The sequence below is a fragment of the Equus quagga genome, chromosome 12 (assembly GCF_021613505.1).
Source record: "Equus quagga isolate Etosha38 chromosome 12, UCLA_HA_Equagga_1.0, whole genome shotgun sequence".
NCBI classification, from domain to species: Eukaryota; Metazoa; Chordata; class Mammalia; order Perissodactyla; family Equidae; genus Equus; species Equus quagga.
This window is the reverse complement of record NC_060278.1, coordinates 10,960,508-10,983,966: the sequence shown is the minus strand read 5'-3', so window position 1 is coordinate 10,983,966 and position 23,459 is coordinate 10,960,508. Positions and strand designations below refer to the sequence as shown.

The 23,459-nt window shown below is 40.9% G+C and overlaps 1 protein-coding gene across 14 annotated transcripts in view; it reads left to right on the top strand.

Annotated features, from left to right (window-relative positions):
- Positions 1 to 23,459, top strand: part of KIAA1217 (KIAA1217 ortholog) — a 292,914-nt gene that overhangs the window by 12,056 nt on the left and 257,399 nt on the right. The window contains exon 1 of one of the 14 annotated variants that reach the window (XM_046678951.1): positions 16,300 to 16,838. The exons of 12 other annotated variants lie outside the window; for them this stretch is intronic. The gene's annotated coding sequence lies outside the window, so the exon portion shown is untranslated. Of the gene's footprint in view, positions 1 to 16,299; positions 16,845 to 23,459 lie in introns of those variants that run through there. One more of the 14 variants, XM_046678950.1, reaches the window with a different exon arrangement.

Here is a 23,459-nt window from a genome sequence, read left to right as displayed (position 1 = left end):
ATTAGTCTGTCAAATGGTATATTTTCCATGTTAAAAATATTTCAATTACTATCATTACTAACAATAATAATTATTATTGTACTATTATTCATGATGTCATAGTTAGTGCTACTAGCCAGCTCTGGTAGTCTAGTGGTTAAGATTCAGTACTCTCACTGCCTTGGCCTGGGTTAATTTCCATGTCCGGAAACCACACCACCCGTCTGTTGGTTGTCACACTGGTGGCTGCATGTTGCTGTGATGCTGAAAGGTATGCTACCCTTATTTCCAATACCAGCAGGGTCACCCTTGGTGGACAGGTGTCAGCAGAGTTTCCAGGCTAAGACAGACTAGGAAGAAGGACCTGGCCACCCACTTCCAAAAAATTGGCCATGAAAACCCTGTGAATAGCAGTGGAGCATGTCTGATATAGCTCCAGAAGGTGAGAGGATGACGCAGAAAGACCGGCAGGGTTCTGCTCTGCTGTCCACAGGGCGCTAGGAGTCGGAATCCACTCCATGCACTAACGCCAATTATTGCTACTACTATGTTGATGGTGGCTTTGGCTAAAACTATTACGTGGGGAGCCTAAATATAACCAGAAGGTCGTGAAGGGTGCGTGATATCAGATGACAGGAAATAATGAATGTGACTTAGCAGCCTCAGACTCGGATCTCCTGTCACATAATCTCTGCCATAGGTGTGGTCCGGCCATGGCTGATCAGCTGTCCCTTCGCTGTGTAAATCAAGATGAATTCTTTTGTATTCCAAGCTGAGCGTCCAAAAGGGGAAAGATTTTGTTGCATGGATCTGTGTACACATTTTTCACTCCACTGCTGTGTTGCAAATGAACCCTACTTAGCATTGTAAACATCAGAGATAAGCTTAGGCAGTGGTGTAGGAAATTCTTATGGACAGAACATCACCTTCTGTCTTTTTCATTCTTTTCTCCTGCTCCCCATTTCCGCTTTCCTATCCTCTTCTCCACGAGGCCCTTTGTTCCTCCCTGACCTTTTGACAATGGATTATTCCCATACTTCCTTTGCAAGAAGATCACATGACCAGCCATAAGGAAGAATTCCAATAACCCAAACCTGATGGATTTCTCCAGATCCTGAGGTTCTAAATTCCATCTACTCTTCTGGTGGCTGTTTTCCTGGCTGCCTCCCAGAGAAGTGGCTTTAGTGAGAAGAGTGCCAAGGAGGGAGATCAAGGATAAGATGTTGAAAATGCTGCACATAGCACCTTACATGAAGTATCTTGGTACTAAGGGAATCTAGCTTCTAATTCCTTGGTATTAAACCTAAGGAGAATTACGGCATGCCTTATGTTTTGAAATCTGAATTCAAATACTGGAAGATTCATGGTTGAAAACTTTTATTTGAGTCTTTGAAAATAAGTCAGTCAGGAATTTTCTTCAGTCTAAATTATTGAAAAGCAAAGAGGTTTCCTTAACGCTCTTCTACTGTCTTTAGAAAATGCACATGACCGTTACTGCTGCGTAATGCTTATCTGCCTAATAGTAGCTGTAATGTACTTGTGTGGGGCGATCAGACTGAAGTGCGTCATCTGGCAGCCCAGGGCTGGGCTCTGTGGTCAGGCAGGACTGGGTTGGAATCCAACCTCCACCATGTGCTAATTGTATGATTTGCAGCTAATGACTTCATCTTCCTGTTTCAGTTCCGTCATTTGTCCAAGGACAGTAGCACCTATATCACAGAGTATTGAGAAAGAAAATGATAGAATCTCTTACTGTCTCAATGGCAGCTCTTGGTGTCGTAATATTCTGGTTTATGGTGTCCTAAAGAAGAGTCTCAGGGGCTCTTATTTTCAAATTAGTGTTTAAAGTCATTTTACTTTTTTATCAACATATATTTGAGTACCTGAAGAAGTTTCTTTTTCCCATTGTCAGAGCGTAGTTTTATTTTATTTCTGAAACTTACTTGTATTTTTCCTTCATTAAAGGCTTAAAATTTTGGATTTCTTTCACTCATTCATCCCATACATATTTATTTGGCACCTACCATGGTAAAGGCGTTGGGAGGTTTACAAGGGATGAGCTATAAGGCAGTGAAAGAAATAAGGCATCTGTGTACAGAGACTAATCCTTCAAGATCCAGCCCCAATGTCACACCTTCTGAGCTGGTCATAACATCTTGCGTACCTGTATTGTAGCATCTAATCATGCCTTTATTGTACTTTCATTTATGTTTCTTTCTCCCATCTAGAATATGCTTTTGGAGGCCAAGAACCTTGTCTTAATCACCTTTGTAAATTCAGCATTTAAAGGAGCACACAACCTAAATTAGGCGTGATCAATTTTTGTTGAATGAATGAGCCAATATTTCTAGTACATTAGAATTAGATAGGTACCATAGAGTGGTACAGATGTGGGGTGTTGGGGGGGAATCCAAGAATTAAGAAATTGACTGCAGTTTGGGTAGTCAGCAGAGATTGAAGCTGAGAAAAGCAAAGAAAGGCTGAGTAACTTCCCTCAAGTTAAGAAGCCAGCATTTGAATGAGGGTCAGAATTTCCAGTGTCTGTGATCTTTCCATTCGTTATTGACCTTGGGGTTTGCTGCCTCCACATTTAATTTCTCTAAAGTTTTGCTAACAAATTATGTAGGTCACAGTGAATCAAACAATACAGACATTCCATTGTCATTTCTTTAAAAAGATAAATCTTAATTCAATTCCAAAGCATGTGAGGTAACCATAGCAAATAGATTCTGGTATATATTTTACATTGAAGGAAAGTTACTTTTTGGAAATAGCTCTGAATTCCTTAAGGTCTGTAGGTCAGCAGTCTCTCGGTCATGGTCACTCTGTAACTATACATGTGGAAATGCTCTTCCTTCATGTCTTCACTGATAAAGAAGCATGTCCAGCTGGCCTCTCACCTGCAGAAGCCAGCTCTTCACTGCTAGTCTCAGAAACCTTTCTGAAAATAATTTTTCGATCTTTATTCCCTGTTGCCCACAGAATTTCTATTTAACTAACTAGAAATATAGTTCCTGCTTTGTAGTTACAGTTAATTTCTGTGTGTTCTTATATCTAATGTGGTCAAACTGATACCGAACCTCTTAATCTCAAGTTCACATGCCTGATGTGCGGTAAACCAGTCACTGAGACTTGGTGCTTGGAGATGGAGAAAGGTTTATTCAAATTGGCCCAAATGAGAAGGTGGGAGGATAGGTTCTCTCAAATCTGCCTTAACAAGAGAAGGAAGCAGTGGGTTTTATAGAGCTAAAGGGCTTGCCAGGAGGACTTTTGGAGAAACAAAAGGGAAATCCGTGTTTCTTTCACTCCAGGTAAGCCCTTGGGCAATCTTACTTCTGGGTACGTGGCAGCTGGGGCTTGGTTATCTGATGATCCTTGAAGGCATTCTTTTTCTTCTGTAAAATAAGCTCATAAATCCTTGTGACCCTGAGTCACCCTTCAGGTTAAACAAGAAAACAGCAAATTGACAAGATTAACTTCTTTTCATCCATGTCTGTGTTGGGAACAAGGTGGAAAGGTAATCTTGTTCTTATTGAATATTTACAGTAACCCTCATGTTACTTCAGAACCTTAGGAGGAAAGACCTGCCCTCAGGCCAGGGCTGTGCCGCTGTTGAGTGCCCCTCAGGCCTCCCCAGCGCCCCCTCATCAAACCAGCCTTTGTGTTTGTAGGAAATAGCACTGGAGCTGTCTTCTCAGTGCCTGGTTAGTTTGGCGCCACTTACCATTGTCTACTGTAGTCCTGGTGTATCTGGTGCTGAAAGGTAACTATGCTGCCAATTATGAAAATGGAAATAAAGCAAATATCTATCAGTCTGTTTATTCATAAACACCCCAAGTTTCAGTTCATTCTACTCTTTTTTTAACAACCTCTAAAGAACTTTATTTATTGGTGCAGTTGTTCTATGGAATTTGGAACTCATGGTTTTGGTTCGGATTCAACAGTATCCATTCCTTTGACTCACATCTCCTTTAGAGAAGATATATACAGTAGCCCCCTTTATCCGCTGGGGGATACATTCCGAGACCCCTAGTTGGATGCTTGAAATCACAGATAGTACTGAACCGTAACTAATAACAAAATAGAACAATTATAACAATATGGTGTAATAAAAGTTATGTGAATGTGGTCTTTCTCTCTCTCTCTCAGTATCTTACCGTACTGTCCTCACTTTTCCTCTTGTGAGGATGTGAGATGATACAGGGCCTGCGTGGTGAGAGGGGGGAGGGACATAGGCCTTGTGATGCAGCGTTGGGCTACTGTGGACCTGACCATATGTCAGAAGGAGGAGGACCTGTTTGGGGACCGCAGTTGACCTCGGGTAACTGAAGCTACGGAAAGCAAAATCTCAGATAAAGGAGGATGACTGTACTCAATTTTGTCAAGAATCGTGGAAAATTGGACAAAAACAGAGAACAAAAGAAATCTTAACTGCGTTTGAATCAGAAAAATAGGCCTTACGAAATAAACACTCCAGAAGCAAGCACTGCTTCCAGTTGGTAGAAAACGGCATTTTGTTCCTGTTGCCTCAGAACTCACTGAAAACGATTAAGGGTGTTAACAATGGAAAGGGAGAGAGGAAAAAACTCTGTCTGGAGCAAAACAAGGAAATGATGAGGACCCACGGAAAGGCTTGGGGAGACCAGGAGATGTCTTTCTGGAGACCCAGTGAACACAGAATATGGGAAGAGAAGGTAGAGTTAAAGGAGGAAAGGATGCTGCCATCAATTTGTGCAGCCTTGACCTCACCTTCAACAGATGAGGCTTTTTGGATGAAAAGTGGGGTTAATAGAAGAGGGGAGGCCGTGATTACCAGATCTCAATACATCGAGCCACTGAAAGCCTGTGATTTAAAGGGCTTTGCTGTGCACCACACAGACGTCGAATGCCACACACTGAAGAGTGAGGGTGACACACTTTTAGGGCAAAGCAAGTAACATATTTTTGTGGAGAGGGCTTTTGATGTCACAAACTGAGACTAGAGTGCCAGCTGCCTCTGCTCACTCCTCCCTTCTGTGTGCTAGTTTTCTATAGCTAGCTGGCCCCATTCAAATGTGAGCTATAATAAGAAAGGAGCCAGTAGGAGGTGTATACCTTAAAACTGATGTATTAATCAGGACAGTCTTGATTATGCTGCATAACAAATAAACACTGTTGGGGTATGTGTGTGTGTGTTATGACACAAAAATATTTTTTCACACACATAGAGTTTGTTGTTTGGGCAACTCTCCTGAGAAGTTGTCCTCGCAATAACTTCATGATTCAGGCTGCTTCCATCTTTTAGTGATGCCATCTTGACACATGGATTCCCAGTCGCCATGACAGAGAAAGAGCGAGCGCTAATGGGTTGTGCACAGGTTCTTAAATATGTTGGCCCAGAAGTGGCATCTACCACTTCCCTTCCTTGTAGCATCTTGGTTCTAGCACCTACTGAGATGTTTGGTTTATCCAGATTTTGGCTGTGGAATCTAGTTCAAGAAGGAAATCTCCCATTTTCTTATATCAACTGTCCTAAGTGCAATTAATGGTTTCATTGACTTTGCTGCACGTAGTACTTCATACCTATCTGGACAATAGCATCAATCACATTTGTATATAATATAAATATAGTAACTATTTATAACTATGTGCCATGGCATCTTTATGACTTATTTTTGATGAATTTAATTATATCATAGCAGAACTCCTATTGCATTGGATTACTCTTCATCTGTACATCTCAGGATATCAGTTTGTAGTCCCTCCGTTATGTATAAAAAACTCCAAATTAGTCGGGTTTTGTCTGTCACATTTGTATTAACTCAGATCAACCTATATATGTGAAAGTGTTCAGAATTCCCAAATATGCATCTATGTTCATGGATATATGTATCAGCAAAGCCTGGAAGGTGAGGCTAATTGGAACTAAGGATGTGCTAAGACCATGCACCATTCAGTTAGTGGAGGCCTTAGGCCCTGGGAGAGGTCTGGGTAAAAGCTGATGGTGTAGAGGGGTAGGTTTTGAAAAATCGTACATGTTTTGTAAATAACACAAATGAAAACTTTATAAATTATAGTAAAGGAAATAGACCCATCTAAGAATTTCCTCTTAGAGCTATTAATTTATTCTAATCCAAAGGGGAAAATGATGGGAGAATGACCATGTTTAGCAGCAGAAACAGTTTAGCTGTTTGAACTAATGATGGAATATGAGTTTACAGACCAATTTTTTACCTAAACCTTTAAGGAAAAGCAAACAACTTCTTGACAATTAAGAAATCAAATACAGTGTATGTGGAGCAAATAATAATAATGACAAATCACTATAGGAAGAGGAAAGAAATATCCTACACAGACTACTGGAGAATTTTGTCAGATGTTCAGCATTTTTTTTAGCACTATTTTCTCAAACTATGATTTATAGTGGTGAGAAAGTGGAAAAGATTACAAGGAGAACATATTATTGGCATCAGCTAAAACTGTGACACTATTGCTGTTTATATTTATTAGCATATTCCATCCTCCCAACGAGTCCATGGGATAGGCACTGTTATTAACTCTCCTTAACAAAATGGGAAACCGGGGCACAGAGCAGTTACATCTTGCCCAAGGTGACACAGCAAGTAAGTGGCAATGCCAGGATTTAAATCTTGTTATCTGGCTGTGGGGGCCTTGCTCTTAACTTCCAGATTACACCATCTCTCTGATGGATGACGGAATCAAGAGATGTTCTAGAACACTGAGGAAATGGAGAAGGACCAGAATGGGGGACCAGTTTGCCCAGTGTCAGTAGGTATGAAATTTAGTAGTGATCCCGGAATGGCTGAAATGCCAGCCTCCTGATTAGATCAACCTTTAATAATTCGGGAAACCAAAGCAATTCGGCACTAAAGGGGCAGTGGCGGGGGCCGGCCCAGTGGCACAGCGGTTAAGTGCGCCCGTTCTGCTTCGGCGGCCTGGGGTTCACCGGTTCAGATCCAGGTGCAGACATGACAACGCTTGGCAAGCCATGCTGTGGTAGGTGTCCCACGTGTAAAGTAGAGGAAGATGGGCATGGATGTTAGCTCAGGGCTAGTCTTCCTCAGCAAAAAGAGGAGGATTGGCAGCAGTTAGCTCAGGGCTAATTTCCTCGGGGAAAAAAAAAAAGAAAAAAAAAAAAACCCAGGAGCAGTGGCATAAATAGTGATGAGCATCTGAGAAAGGTAAAAATTGAGAAGATGTTACTATTGCCAGAGCAACACCTCCCAATGGAAGGAGCTTGTGTCATAACAGAAGTACACATTGTGCTTAGAGAATTTATATTAGTGTATATGTGAGTGTGTGTTTGATGAACTACTGGATGCCTGTGAATAAAGAACGCGATGGGATTGAAAATCAGTATAAATAATTTCTTGTTCTCAGAAATTCCAGATCATCTTGGATATGTCTAAGGGAAATCAGACTGTGATCAGAAACAATAGTCATTTAACTTGGAGTATGATGAACAACTATAGTAAAAATAAATAAGCAGAAAGAGCAGTGTAATACTTAACAGATGATGCTACTCAGGGACCAGATGAAGGAGCTAGCCTGGAAATGTTTCCCAGAGGACTGATATTTTGAATTGTGACCTAAAGTGTGGTGGAAGTGCATTTCAGAAGATTTGGAATATTACATAGTAGGACATCTTGTGGTGGGGACTCAGTGATTGAAAAGACTAAATTCAAGGGGTTGCAATTTTCTTGCAAAATTGACTTTAGGTTGACATTAATCATACCAAATACAGAAAAAGGAAACAGAATCCTACATGAGGATCATTCATAACACATGGCTTTTAATCCATCTTTAATTGGGTGCCATCCACCCCTGCATTAGCTCTCATTTTAATTAGTGGTGTGGAGGAACGAGAGAACACATTTTGAGAACAGCGCTATATTAAGAAGAGCTGTGCCAAAAAATCAAAATAAGATTCTACTGGAAAACCTGTTAAAGAGTGCCTGGGAGGAGATGGGAAAGTCAGGGGGAGTCAAGAACCAAAGTGTCATTACGCAGTGGCAGGAGACACCTGGAAAGTGGCAGTCAGCAGAACCTAGAGGAAATTGCCACCAGATTAGATGGAAATTTTCAGTATTGAGGAATCTAAGAAAGACCAGTGTGATTCAGTCCAGCATGTCGATGCAGAACTCATATTGCAAACGTCTAAATTGTCCTTCCTCCTCTCACTCATCAAGCTCATTTCTTTGCTGTTATTCGTTCTTTCTCCTGCAGGTGTTTCTTTGGATTAATTCAGTCAGTGGTTATTTATCATGGACCTACACTAGCCCAGCATCAGGCAGTGTATAACAAGTAGACAGTACTTGCCCTGCCAAGGATGCATGTCCTTAGTGGAAAGTATACCAACTTTTGGGTCCAATGTAACTGAGTTTATGTACGCTGGGACACCCTTAACTGTGCGATTGTTGGTTGAGTCAGTCCATTTTCCTGAAGCTTCTTCTTAACCAAAGAAATGAGACAGACAATACTGTTGTGGTGAGGATTAGATGAGATAATACATCTGCCCTATAGCGGGTGTTGAATGTGTGTCAAAACTCTTCTCATTAAGGGGAAATCATTCGGGTTGGGAAGTCAAGGCCAGGACACGTTAGGGCAACATGAAACAGTGTATATTCTCAGTGGCAATGATCTAGACTAGTGTTTTGTAAGAGTATGTTCTACAGAATCCTAGAGCTCTAGGCTGTTAAAAGCTGTTTGATGAATGGGCTAAATGTTTCTAATTTGGGACATTCTTGGTCAACCAAGGTTAAATTAATTTCTACACTGCAGGATTGCTCAGATCTCTTAATATGCTAAATGACATTGTGAATCTCAGGTGGGCATTTGTGAGTAGGTGGGTGAGGAATGAAATATGCAGGATTTCCCCAATCTATTTGACCACAGAATTATTGTTTTGGGGACTCTTGTTTTATGGGACACATTAGGAAATAGTGGTCCGTAACTCAAAAGCTTGCTGGCATTCAGAGCAGTGAAGGAAGATTTCACATGGGAAATCAGAATTTGAATGGAGTCTCTTGGAATGATTGAGGGTTCCAGAGACAGGAGACTTGTCCTAATTATCTCTGTTTCCTCAGTGCCCAGTACATAGTAGCTATTCAATAAATATCTATGGCAAGGATATTGACAGATTACAATTTAAAAAAAAATTTTATTGAGGTCATATTGGCTTATAACTGTAAATTTCAGGGTGTACCTTACTATATTTCAGTTTCTGTACAGACTGCATCGCATTCACCACCAATAGTCTAGCTCGTATCCATCACCATAAGCGCCCCTTTACCCTTTTCGCCCTCCTGCTACCCACTTCCCCTCTGTAACCATCAATCTGTTCTCCTTAGACAGATTATAATCTGAATGAATAGAATGAAAGTGTAGAGGCATTCCGATGGAGGAAAGAGGACAGGAAGGGACAACACTGAGACAAGAATGGAGGCGGCTTCCCTGTGAATCAAAGGGTAGGCCCCTCCAAGTGAGGCGGAAGTGTCATTTGGAGAAGAGGGAAGTCAGTGGACTCAAGTAGAGGAAAGCAAGATTGTGTTGGATCTTGAAAGTCAAGCAGAAAGCTCAGTGGCAGACACTGGGCACCACTGTAGCCTTGAGTAGGAAAGTGCAATAAAAGCAAAGTTTACAGGTTAGCTTTTCAGTGCTACGCAGGGGGAACTACGAGTAAAGCCTGGCTGCTGGCCCGGAAGTGGCTGTGGTGTCCAGGCCACATTGATAAGGCCCAGGATAGGGGCCGTGGGAATGGAGCTCAGCCAGAATTGAAGGAGGCCAATCTGAAGGAGGACACATCAGATATTCAAAAGAAAAATGGGAATGACTTGTTGACTGATGGGAGAAGGATGAAGGTACGAAGGGCTGCAGCAGGTGTAGCAGAAAAGGCAAGAACACCCAGTCAGGTACCCCAAGACCTGGATTCTGGTCTCACTCTATTCCTAACTGTGCAAGACCTTGAGCAAGTCACTAAGCTCTCTGTGTCATCTGTCCGTATTGTGTGGAACCACTGGAGGGCTAGAGAACTTCCACTGAAGTCCCATTAGTCATGATCATGAGAGGAGTGGGTGGAAAAGGGCACCAGTGTTAACTCTTGGCATGTGCTGATGGGGATGGAATTTGGGGAAAACGATCTGGTCTGGTGCTCAGTGGATTTTTCAATGAAATTCTGTAGTGTCTTCTTTTTGAAACACTCTCTGACATGTCCTCTAAGGGCTCCACTTTAGCAACCAACCTCATTTTGCATTTCCACCTCAGCGTCTTAGTCTTATCAGGCTTGCCCTTTCTCCTTCCTTCCATTCACCTAATCCGAGGTTTTAAGGGGATGTGCTGCAAACCATGCACACATATGAAGGTGAATTGTGAACGTTGTGTAACGTTGTGGGGCTATCAGGGGAACTTTGAATTGAGGCATTGGTTTTGACCAAATGTGGAAAGGGGTGCAACTTACTACAGTAGGTAAGAGGCTTTACATTTCATCATGCTTGCACCGAGGAAATATTTTTGAATTTAATGGAATATGTAGGGTCTTTGCTTCATGAGTCCTTACTATCACAGCTGGGGCAGTAAACATTGCTACTCAAAACAGCACCAAGATGCTGACGGGAGAGCAGGTGGATGGTGTGGTACTATAGATAGTGGTTGTCCATAGTGGGAAATCAACGGGTAGTACGTGCCTAGTTACCGCTTACTGATTCCATCTTTTGGGTTCTTTGTCCTCCCTCTGTCCCTCTTCCCCCTTCCTTTGTTCCTTCTTTCTTTCCTTTTTGTTCTTAAACATTTCAACTGAACCAGAACATTCTCCTATACAAAAGTGTGCTAAATATTAAAAGTGTGAGAACCATTGCTCTTCCAAGTCGAGCATGTGTGTGCCCCATCTCCATGATTCTTTCTCCAGTTGCTCCATCCAGCATCTATTTTACTTGTAGTTAAGTACCAAGAAATTTAGTGCCCATATAAGCTTCTAGAGAGCAAATGTCATTTTTGCACTCTCTCGGGTTTATCCGTTTTACTAATTTCTTCAAAGAATCAGTTTGCATTTATCTATCTTTTCTAGATTATTGTTTGCTATCTCATTATTTTCAACTTTTATCTTAATTAGTTGCCTTTTCTTAGTTTTTAAACTTATCTTTGTTGTCCTTTATAATTTCTCAAAATGAGTATTAAGTTCATTTATTTTTAGTATTTTTTGTTCAATAATGAAGGCATTTAAGGGCATATATTTCCTGACACCAGCTTGGGCTGTGAACTGTATACAAAGTGTGTATTTGGTATCCTGCAGTTTTGTATGAAATATTTCCTCTTTTATTTCTTTAAATAAAATTGAAAATTTCAATTTTGATTTTTTTCTTTGATTTAAGGGTTGCCCAGGAATATTTCATTTCCAAGTAGTTGAGATTATCATTATTTATTTATAATGTTCTTGGATGTGACCAGAGAATACAGTCTGTAAAACTCCTACTTTTTTTTTTGAGTGGGGGGAAGATCAGCCCTGAGCTAACACCAGCTGCCCATCCTCCTCTTTTTGCTAAGAAAGACTGGCCCTGAGCTAACATCTGTGCCCATCTTCCTCTATTTTATATGTGGGACACCTACCACAGCATGGCTTACCAAGCGGTGCCATGTCCGCACCCAGGATCTGAACCAGTGAACCCTGGGCCGCCAAAGTGGAACGTGCGAACTTAACCGCTGAGCCACCGGGCTGGCCCCCTAAAATTCCTACTTTTAATTTAAGGATTTGTTTAGCACATTTTTTTTTTTGAATAATCAAATACACAATTGATATGTGTTAGTGTTCCATAAATATTCATTAAAAATGATCTGTTTTGTAGTCATTATATATACACATACGTGCACACACACGTATATCAGGTTTGTTGTTTGTATCATTCGTTTCTTCTCAGTCCTTATTTTATTTTTCTAGTGCTGTTCAGTTCTAAACAAAGGCTCACTATATTTGTATATTATATATTATTGTACAATATTGTATATTGTAATTAAGGCTCACTATAATTTTCTTTTTATCCTGTTCGTCTTGCATTCCTAGTTTTTAGTTGTTTTGTTGTTTGTTGTAAACAAATTTATGATGATCATCCCTTCTTCATAAATTATGTCTTCTTACATTACCAAATGATCCCTTTTTCTGTTTAATGTTTATTAACTTTTCCTAATATTAATCTTATCACTCTTGCTTTACATTTGTTTGCATTTATCTGGTATGACTTACTATCCATTTTCAACTTTTCTTTATTAATAACGAGTCTATCTATTAGAAACTAGATACAACTAGGTTTTTTTTTTAGCACTAATCTGTTAGTCTTTGTCTTTTAATGGGAAATTCAGTTCATTGATATTTACTGTAATAATCAGTGAATTGATTATATTCATCTTAATTTGACAGCAAATATGTCTATTCTCCTTTATAAAATACAGCTCATCCTCAATAAATACTAAACAATCACTTGGGTTTCAGTCTTGACAAGCTGCATTTGAAATCACGGTAGGTATTCCAAGTGAAAATAACTGTTAGATAATCGGAGTTAGGAGACAGCTGGAATCTAAGCCAGAAAAGAAGACTGGACACATACATATTGGCATCATCTGCTCTGTTAATCAGATTTCTCCAGAGAAATGGAACCAATAGGTTAGGGAGAGAGAGAGAGAGAGAGAACTTGATTTATTTTAAGGAATTGGCTCACACAATTATATGGACTGGGCAAGTTTGAAATCTGTAGAGCAGGCCCATGGTCTGGAAATTCAAGTAAGAGTTGATGTTGCATCCTTGAGCCCAAGATCTGCAGGCTGGAAACTCAGGATTCTGATGTCACATTCTTAAGTCAGAATTCCTTCTTTGGGAACTCTCAATCTTTGCTCTTAAGGCCTTCAACTGATTGAATGAGGCCCACCTACACTGTGGAGGGTAATCTGCTTGACTCACAGTCTACTGATTTAAATGTTAATCACATCTTAAAAATATCTTCAGAGCAGCATCCAGAGTGGGGCTTGACAAAACAATTGAGCACCATAGCCTAGCCAAGTTGACACATAAAACTGACCATCAGCTCAGCACCATAGCAAAAGTTGACTAAATGTGAATGGATAATTTCTAAAGCAAACAGCAACCACAAACAAAAACGGAGTGAAAGTTCAAGGACTTAGCATTAGGGAATGACCACAGTTGGTTTCCATTGTTTCACTCAAAAATTCAAGTGCCCCGGGCCAGCCCAGTGGCATAGTGGTTAAGTTGGCATGCTCTGCTTCAGCAGCCCAGAGTTCACTGGTTCAGATCCTTGACATGGACCTACACACCACTCATCAAGCCATGCTGTGGTGACATCCCACATGGAAGAAGTAGAAGGACTTACAACTGGGACTCACAACTATGGACTGGGGCTTTGGGGAGAAAAAATAAAAGAGGAAGATTGGCAACAGATGTTAGCTGAGGGCCAATCTTCCTCACCAAAAAAGCATCTCTTAAAAAAAGAAATTCAAGTGCCCTTATTCTTTTGGTGATACAGTGTGTTCTTGACATATAAAATGTATACTTGTTTTTTTCTTTTTGGTGTTTGTCAGTTTTTCTTTAATCCAGAACTTTAGGTTGCAGACCTTTCTCGGGAGTCTGCTGTTTCATTAGCCTTATCTGCATTCTAGTGGCCTATTTGTCCTGGGGTTATGAGCTGTAATATGTTAATCCTACTCTGTTCAGTCCTTACAGGCCTCCCTATAGCCCAAAGCCACATAAATGCCACCGCTGTGCTGATAGACTCTCCCCATCTGGACTATTCTGGACCCTGGTCCCATCTGTTGACTTGATGTATCTCGGTGGATCTGCAGAAGGTCCATGTTTACCCTTTGCAATCCAGTATGTACTTTCAGGTTAGTCTACTAAAGAAACCCTTCAGCATGGCTTGCTTAGTGAAGACTGCAGTATGTCCGATGATGAGCAATTTTATTAGACTAGGGATAACATCCGTAGTGGTTAAGCGCATGTGTTTTGGATTCAAATCTCAGGTCTCCCTGGGTTCACATGGAGATTCCGACACTTAGTGGTCACGCCAACTTACTCAACTCACCCAGCCTCTGCAGGGCTCGCTTTCTCCACCTGTAATATGGGGATAAGAATCATCCTTGCATTATACTGTTGTCCTGAGGCTTAAATGCCATAAGGATTGGTTATTTTAATTCTAAAAGTATTGTTTTTTTTCCTACTCAGAGAAGTATTCCTTTTCTACGTGACAACTTCTAACTCATATTTTTTTAAGAAACAAAATTTCAGGCCATAAAGGGTTAAGTCCAATGTCTTTCATCAGTTACTTTTATTCTTATATTTTCATGGGTCTTTTCTACATCTATTATGAGCAGCTTTTTATCTGTTATAGGAGTTTTGTTGAAACAAATTCAAGGGAAAGAATCTTATTTGCTATCCAAGTCCATCATTGCTACTTCTGAGGTTGCTAAATATAGAAACAAAATAGCCCATCTCTATGCATATTGAGCTCTGACTTGGTTAGTGTGGTACTCTGTAGCTATCAGGCAGATCTCAGTGCTATAAAAGCTTGATCCTGCTTGATATTTTCCTCATTTGGGGATGGGAGGAAAAGTCATAACTGGGCTGGTCACCTCTAAGCAAGCCTTGGGATTTCTGTCCAGCCCTCGCATGTATTGTTGTTGCTGAGATTGTTGTCCAGAACTTACCCTGCTCTAAATATTTCAAGAGCCTCGCATCATCATAGTGATGTCATTGTTCTTACCAACTCCTCTGTCCGGTGTTTACCTCGCCCCCCTGCTGATGAATGGGTTAATCGGCTGGCTCTCACATCTGAGTTATTTTGTGACAATCTCCATTTGCCTGACTTTCAGATTCTGACTCTTCTCACCCTCATTTCCAAACTTGAATTCAATAAGTAAAAGCTGTGATATTGTGATTTCCTAAATAACCCAAAGGGAAGATTTGGTGTAATTTATAACCACTCTGACTGCTGAATCAATGTCCACATGCTTCTCTCTCTAATGGAACTTTGAGGAATAACCATAATTGAATAGTGCCTCCGCCCTACCTTCAGATTTCACTGAATAAAGCCTAGATCGGGTTGTATCTTGTTTTTGTTTGTTTCACATTGTGTGGGTGCCCCACTGGGTAAAGCACAAGTGTAGACTTCGTCTGGATGTATTTTCATCTCACGGAGGCAGTAATTGAATCTCTCACAATAGTCTTGCCTCGGAGGAGTGTTCCTACTCTGGCTGCTGTATTAAATGAGAGTAGTTCCCGGTTCCCTTGGAAGGTACTGTCCCATCTCTTGACTGTGAACTATGGCAATGCGCAACTCAGAATCGTCAGAGGAGGGGATCAAAAGCATTTAGGATTCCTTCTCTGAAAAGAGCCGCTCTGAGAGCTTTCACGAGTGATTGCTCTCTCTGCAAATACCTGGGCGGGCTCAGCAAGGTGTGGGGGTTAAAACTTGCTCTCTGACCTTGGAGGTCAGACGCTGTGAGTCTGCTGCGGTTTGCAGCAGGCTCTGTGGCAAGTTAAAGCAGGCTGCATTTTCAGCTACTGCCGCTTCCAAGACTGCCGTGTTGGAGCAGATTCTGCTTGAGGCTGCCTTCCAGTGCTTCCCGGTTCCCTGCTCACTCCCCCTGAAGAACTTTCTGCTATGGCGTTTGACAGCCATTTGATAACATCATTACAAACTCTCATGGGTTTAGAGCAAATCCCATTCAAACCTTTCTGGTCCCTTGGGGTCGGCAGACTTAGACTTGGAGTGTGAGGTGTGTCCTGCGGTAAATTTAGAGGTGAGAAGAAAGAGTGCTGAGCCCAGAGTCACTTCCACCTACAAGAGGAGTTGGGCACAAATTTGGCAGAAATTTGTCCAAAGATTTATGCAGACATTAGGGATTTGATAACATTTGGTATGGTGAAAAGTGAGTGAATAAAGGAGAGTTTGAATGTCTTAGAGCCTGTCGACCATTCGCAAGAAAACCCAAGATCATTGGCTTTGATGTTATTCTGGTAACTTATGCCAGCTAGGACAAAGAAAGTTGTGCGTGTGTTAGGAAAGAGTTAAAAAATTCTCAACACCTTCTCCTACCACCTCTGCAACCACAGAGGCCAAGAGAAAATGCACATACACACACACACATACAGACATGCACACACATTCCAGCAAGGAACCTGTTTTGCAAGTTTTGCTGGTAAAAAGTAGGAAGGGGGGTTGCCGGAGAGCAGAGTAGAAAAGCCTTAGAAGTATCAATTGAAGATTTTTCAAAACCTACATTTTCAACGTAACTTCATCCTGCAGAGAGAGGCACATGCTGCTCTGTAGGGTTTTCTTCAGCCGATTAAGTGCGTTGTTAGATGGGGAGAGGCGGATTAACGAATGCCTATAATTTTGATCATTGTTTTCTGCAAAACAGCTCAGGCTTTGAAAAATGAAGCCATCACTCTTGGCTAAGTTTCTGCCAACAGCACAAATTATACCATGCAGGGATCCAAAGCCCCTAAAAGGGTTTCATTAATGAACAATTTCAGACGATGATTGTTTAAGTCTTTGCCTGACAGGTAACGTTGGCATGTAGGCAGGTGGGGTTAGGGTTTCTATGGAGATTTATGATGTCATGCTTGAAAAAGCATGTCAAGACAGCCAATTTAACAAGTAGCTACTCAAAAAGTCCTTATAGGCTAGAAGTAGGTTTTATGCAAATGACAAGAGTTTCGCTGGGAAAAATTGCAAAAGAAAACGGTGGAGACATGGAGGGGGGTTTTACCTGACAGCTCGGAAGGATGACCCTGGAGTCCTTTAGAGACGAAAAGTTCCAGAAGATGAATTAGATTCTCGACTTTACCTGTGGAGCTCTGGGTACTGGTAAATATGCGTTTTTTTTTCTTTCGAGTTATTGCCAAAAATTATTTTGGAAACATTGAGCTCTGTTTCTCTGCATTGTTCTGTTGGCAGGAAGACTGAATCAGTACGCACAGCTTTCCCACCGAATGTACGTGCTTTGGGGCTGTTTTTTTCAGAGCTTTTTTATTGAATGAACAGAGATTTTTGAATAGAGCTGAAAAACAAGTGATGCATTATGCATTATGCTGATTATACCCTGTGAATAATGCTATAAAAATGCCACAGATAAAGGTTAGAAGGATGATCTGAGGATTGATAGAATGTATGTATTTATGGATTATTCCCAGATGCTGGTTTCTTTCTTTCTTTCTTTTTTTAACTCTTAGACCTGAAGTTGGGACTATGAGTATTTCTGTATTTCCAAGTTGTAAAATGGCAAAAATAAAAATCCACGAAATGTTACAGAAACAGTCAGGTTTGTGAACATTGCACTTTTTTTTCCCTTAAGTGTGTCTGTTTACTTTTCTCACAAAGGCATTTTGTGAGACTTAGAAAAATATCCTGTTTGCGATATCAGGGTTTCTGGACTTTAGGAAAGGAGGACTTGTGAATTCTAAGAGGACAGATAAAGGCTTCTAGGGTGAGGAGAATGGTTGATAAAAGTAGTTTTTAAAGCCTGCTTTAAAAAAGGAAACCTCGCTTTGGCGGGACAGGGTTTCTGCTGGTGAGACTGAGTCAACAGTCTTGTCAGCCATATGCATATGATAACAATCTCTAAAGGGAGCTGTAGACCCGAAAAGTTGACTTAAAGAGGTTAATCTGGGGACATCGGGCCGTGATGTGAGTAGTTAGCCCACCACCAAGCTTAAAGAGACGTGAAAAACATATTTGTTTCTTTCACACACTGTGGAAGGTTCAAGCACAAAGTTAAGAATCATTTAAAGATACCTGGCAAATGGGAATTCGGGCTGTTGAAACCAAAACGATTTAGGAGCAACTGAGCAGGTATGAAAATATTTGTAAAACTGTCTCATGTGTGAGAATGCGAACCTCCAGAAATTTTGCAGTCAAGTAATATGGATTCGCGCTGGAACTGATATTCATAACAGATTGTTGTGCTCCCGCTGTGATTGAAGAACAGTTGGGTGACAGAACTGTGCCCCTAACATCAGGAGGCCTGGGTTTGGGTCCTGGCTTCACCACTTACCACTTGTGTAATTTTGGGAGAGGAAATTCATGTCCTTAAGCCTCAGTTTTCTCCTCCATAAATTGGGGGTGATAATAGTGGCATTGTGAGGATTAAATGACAAAATAGCTATAGCTGCACTTCTCAGAATTCATGCCCCACGTGTTAGTGATTGTTTTTATTTACTGCTTATGTGGCACTGGACTGTTTATGAAGTGTTTTCATATGCTTTACTTTATCTTATCTTTGCAACAGCCCAGTAAGATTAGCAGAATCGTTTTATTCCCACTTTCCAGATGAAGAAACTGTGGCTCAGAGAGATACTAAAATAGACAACGCAATAAACTGTCCTTCTACATTTCCTGATTGTTTTTTCCTTATTTTAGGGTTCTAGAAAAAAATTAACGTGTTAGTGACATAACTCCCAGCAGCAGCAATTATTTCTGTAAGTTAATTAAAATATCAAATGTTGTGTGTCAAAGGAGGTAGGATATTTGTGTTTTTACATTAATTATGTTTGTGACACTTTTTCTAGACAGGTTAGAGAAGTGATATCAATTTACTTTGTGCTGGCACCTGTTGGTAGGAGCTCAAGTCCCTTCACAGACTTACACCTTTTTAACTCTTACCTGCCTCCGCCATTTCTTGGCCTATAAGGAAGAGTCAGGTTTTGCTGTCCCAGGGTTTCTGAGCAGGAAACCAAGTCACCAAGGGGCTGTGGGAATCGCCACAGGGAGTGAGGGGTTGGACAGACTGTCTTTGCTCCTTTTAGACCTTGGCACCTCCTTCCCTTTTCTACATCCCAGACCGAAACAGCCCATAATTATATTCTACAGCCATTGTATGTAAGAGACAATATGTTTTCCATTGTGTTATTTTTAGCAGCCGTGTTCCTAGCCAGGGAAAACACTCTATTAGTCTCAGGGTTTTCCTAATGGCTTTTCCAACGTTTCCAAGTCAGACTGTTCGGCAGCGTGCAGGTTCCGGCCTCCTAGAAGAAGGAGCACCGGGTAGGCTCATCGAGTGGGATTCTAAAGGTGTTCTAACCTCTGAGCTGCTTGAGGTCGAACTCATTGTGTCCCAGATAACATATAAATGAATTAAATGTGGTCACATGAATGGCATCAGGCTGCATTGTGGACTCCAGTGCCCAGCACTGGTTTGGGCGCTGAGAAAGCTCTGGTTATCTCAAGGGCAGATCTGTGAGTCTGAAAGCAAATATTTATTTCATTCAAAGTTCAGCTCCAAATGGGAACCACAAAGCAGCAAGTTGAAGGTAAAAAGGGTCACGAAATCAAACAGCCATAGGGTGCCAAAATTCCAGATAGGTTCAGAATCACTAATGAATATTTTATGCATTTTTTTTTTTTTTTTTTAACCCACAGACCCTGTTTTGGAAGTCCATTAAAGCTTTTTATTACACTTTATTGTTGCATTGTTCAGAGCTTATCTGTTGATCAATAAGTAGTGATTGCGTCTAGAAGCGTGTTTTGTACCTAGCGGGGTTTAGTAAAGGTTAGTTGAGTCAGAGAGGCTGCGTGCACAGTGATTCAAGAGCCGGGTGTCTGGGTTCGAATCCTGCCTCCATGACTTCCTAGTAACACAGGGTTTCCATTGAAGAACGTATGGAGGTCTGTTCATATTCCAAAAAAAAAATCTAGCATCTGATTTCTAAAAGCCTCTTAGGGAAGGAATTAGTGATCTCTAAAAATCATATTATTTTCTTTTAAAAACTTTTTGGAATTTCTATGGAAATTATTTCTTCAGAAAGAAAGGCCCTGGAATCTCCCAGTTTGGGAAATGGAACTCGCGCTTCCTGCGGGACAGGCCGTTGGAGAGGTGGAGAGTGTCGAGTTCATCTGAGTGGGAGGGAAGCTATTTCTAGAAGCTGTTTAAGGCTCAAGCCCTTGTCACTGCTATTCGTCAATTTAACTTCATCAGAAACAGTCTTGTGTTGACGCTGATGGGGAGTAAGTTTCCAAAACTCTATTTATTTCCACAAAAAGTCATCCTGAAAAATTGTGTCCTCCCAGATAACGTTGCTTTTCTTCTTCAGATGTGTGGCGGCTGAGGGATGAGCAGGGGAAGTGGGCCGGGTGCCTTTTTCCTCCAGCAATCAAACTTTTCTCTTGCTTTTCTTTCCTCAACTCTTTCTTAAGCAGCTAAAAACGTGATTTAGTAGAAGCTAAAATTCCTCAGGGGACCCCGAGTTTGGGATCTGTTTTTATTATGAATTGTCAAGTACCATGAATGGCCTGTGAATTTTGGCCAGTTTGTATTTCAGGGTGGAATTTCCTTGAAAGTCATTCCAATATTGATCGCCTTCCCATAAACTTTTTCTGGAGGCATAATATTAAGGTGGGCAGGATCCTGAGGTTACTAAATCTGCTGTCCCCTATAATACCAAAACAACAGGTCCTCCTTGGTTCATGGTGACAGTTGTGTGGCTTCTGGGCAACTGGAGGCCTTGGAATCTGTGGGCTGTGGTGGAGAGAGTGGAAATCTAGACAACCTTAGCTAGGAAGGGATGAAAGATGGAGGTTGGGATGAGCTTTACCCTAATGACAGGAAGCTCTGCTGCTTTTGTTTCCAGGCAGTGGGCTTATAGGCAGCGGAAAGAAGTTAGAACTACCCATTTGTATGAATGATGAGAGCAAATGTGAAATATTATACATTTGGAGAAATCCTTCTCTAGAGATCTAGGAAGCTGTGCATTCCTTTCTGTAAGAATGTACCTGTGATGGCATGAGAACAGTCCATCCAAAGTAAAGGCAGGTGATAGCTTTGTGGCCTCTTACAGCTCCAGGATTCCATATTATGGATTTCACTTCACACCCTATGTGCCGTTGCATGGGACTCTTAACTTGCACTCCTGTCTGTTAGCACATGATGAAGCAAGAGGAGTGGTAATGGGGTTTCCCACCAGCAGTTTTACTAGGTTAGTAAATGCAGGTGATAACGTTGGTCCCCATAAACCCGATGGTGGGACTGTCCTCAGAGCTATGAGTCCTCCCTGTCTGGTTGTCCTGCTCTGTGCTCTGCTCAGATCACACAAGATGGAGAGAGCAAAGCCCCCCATCCCAGAGTGTGTGGCCCTGTGAACTTTTCAGAAAGAACTTTCTTTGGCCTGGCCACCAGGCACCACATGTTTTTTGGGACAGCTGAGAAAGCAGTGGTTCAGATGGACCCTTGGTCATTTTCAGTCTTTGGCATTAAGAATGCTTGTCAACACCCCTCAGAATGTCATGTGGATGTCAAATCACATTGTCATAGTAGTCATTAGTAAGGTAAATGTGTCACCACCATCATTCAGCCTGCTGTTCCAAAGGGAAGATTTTTTTTTAATCTGTTTAAATTTTGCTGAAGGAAAGGTTGTATGGACTCCACCCTTAAGTGTAACTTTATTTGGACCTTTTTCAGGGTAAGTTTTAAGACTGCAGCAGAAAGCAACGCCAGCCAAATGCCTCATAAAAGACAATTTTCAATTTCTTCTTTGGGGAGAGTGTGTGTGTGTGTGTGTGTGTGCATGTCTGTGTGTGTGTCTGTGTGTTTATGATGGTGAGAATAGCACAAACTCTGATTTAAAACTATTCTCTTTTGAGAGCAATTATAGCAGTGCCCTCATAATCTATTAACTTGACCCCTTTTAATTGCTGTTTTGATTGCTTCTTTCTCTTCCTGTTAGGAAAATACTGCAATGACCTTGTGTATCTGTGCACATACCAGCAAATCTGAGAAATAAATTCCTAGATGTCAAATTACTAGTTTACTACTACTAGTTTGTTAGGATTGCTAGTGTCAAAAGGTATTGCTCAATTTCCTCTCAAAAAAACTCACCAATTCGGTCTGTCACTATGAATGTCTGAGAGTATGTTATGGCGCATTCAGAGAAGCCGCTTCACTGTGGTCATGACAATATATGAAATAGACCCCGTGTGCAGGTGTGGACACATAGCCAAGTTATAGTAAGTAAACATTACAATTTACAAAGCAGTACAGAGAGCATGATCCCATTTATTTTAAAAAGGCTGGATCCTATTTGTATGAAAAAGCATATTCATTTTCTGTATACATATCTACACGTTAAAAATTTCTAGAATGATGCCTGATAAATCAGAAAGAGGGCCTAGTGGGCTAGTGAAGACAGAAGCTTTTATTTTTGACTTCTGGACTTCTCTCCTATTTATATTTTTATCATATGCCTTTAATACTTTAAAATTTGAAAACCAGTTTACAACAGAAACAGTTGTGTGGGGTGTGGCCTGTGTTCTTCGAAGGGAGGCCGCCAGTTTCCAGGTAGACTGAGAAAGCGACTCTCTTCGTCTCACACACTGACCTGGGAGCATACTTGTGCTTTCGTGTAGTTGTCCCTTGAGGAAAGTGGTGATTCTCTGTTTTTCCTTTTCCTTCACAGGGACAGTCAATTCTCATGCCATTAGTAGTCTCGTTCCCAGCAGAATCTTCCCTAACCGAGTTTATTCCGGTCAGGACCCCACCTTTCCCATCAGTGCTGTTTTGGGTTCTCAGCATCAGGTGTGTTTGGATTAAATATGTTTAAGTTGCACGAGCTTTTCAGTAAAAGCAGTGAATTCACCCTCCCAGGTCAGGCCATCTTCTGACCCATTGTATAAAATCTTCACGTGAAAATACTTGATGACTAGACCTTGCCCCTTGCCAGCTTACTAAGGATCAATTTTGGATAAAGGATTACTTAGGCTTCCGTATGATGTCTGTAACGATATAATGATGATTCACTTTCCTAAATGAAAACGAAAATATTTTAATATACAGGACATTTAGATTTGTAAAGACTTTTCTTTTACAGCAAGACAGGTCAAAAATAGCAGGCATACTGTTGGAGGATGCCTTTTGAAAGAAAAGAAACAACCCATTTGATACTTCAGAATCCCTGAAGAAAGCTTTAGACATTATTTTCAACTCCAGCTCCTTTTTAATTCAGATGCACAGAATGCATTACCACAAATACAGTAGATTTGATTTATCCGTTCTTTTGCACAAGTTGGTATGTACGTATCTTCATTGAAATTAGACTTTTCTTCTTTCTCCTTCTCAAAAGCTCCTTTTGAAACTTCACGTTTTTCCCAGATAGGTACTTTTTTGACTTCATAAAATATCTCCATTCTGCAGCTAACTGCAAATATTTGCAAAAGGGAAAAAATATAAAATAAATGTCTCTTAATGTGGTATGTTTTGAGTAAACATATGCTTGACGTTAGTTGGTTAACCTAAGAAATAATGAGGAATCACTATGCTTAGAGGAGAAAGGGTAGAGTGGTGGCTGTGATGTGCAAAATAAGGAGAGCCTTAATTTAAGCAATTCCATTAAAGAGACTATCATTACTGTAGCCTCAGGGTGGTGGCCGGTCACTTTTAAGCCTAATTGAACTTTTTCTGTATCATTAGAAAAATGGACCAAACTTTGTGTATGG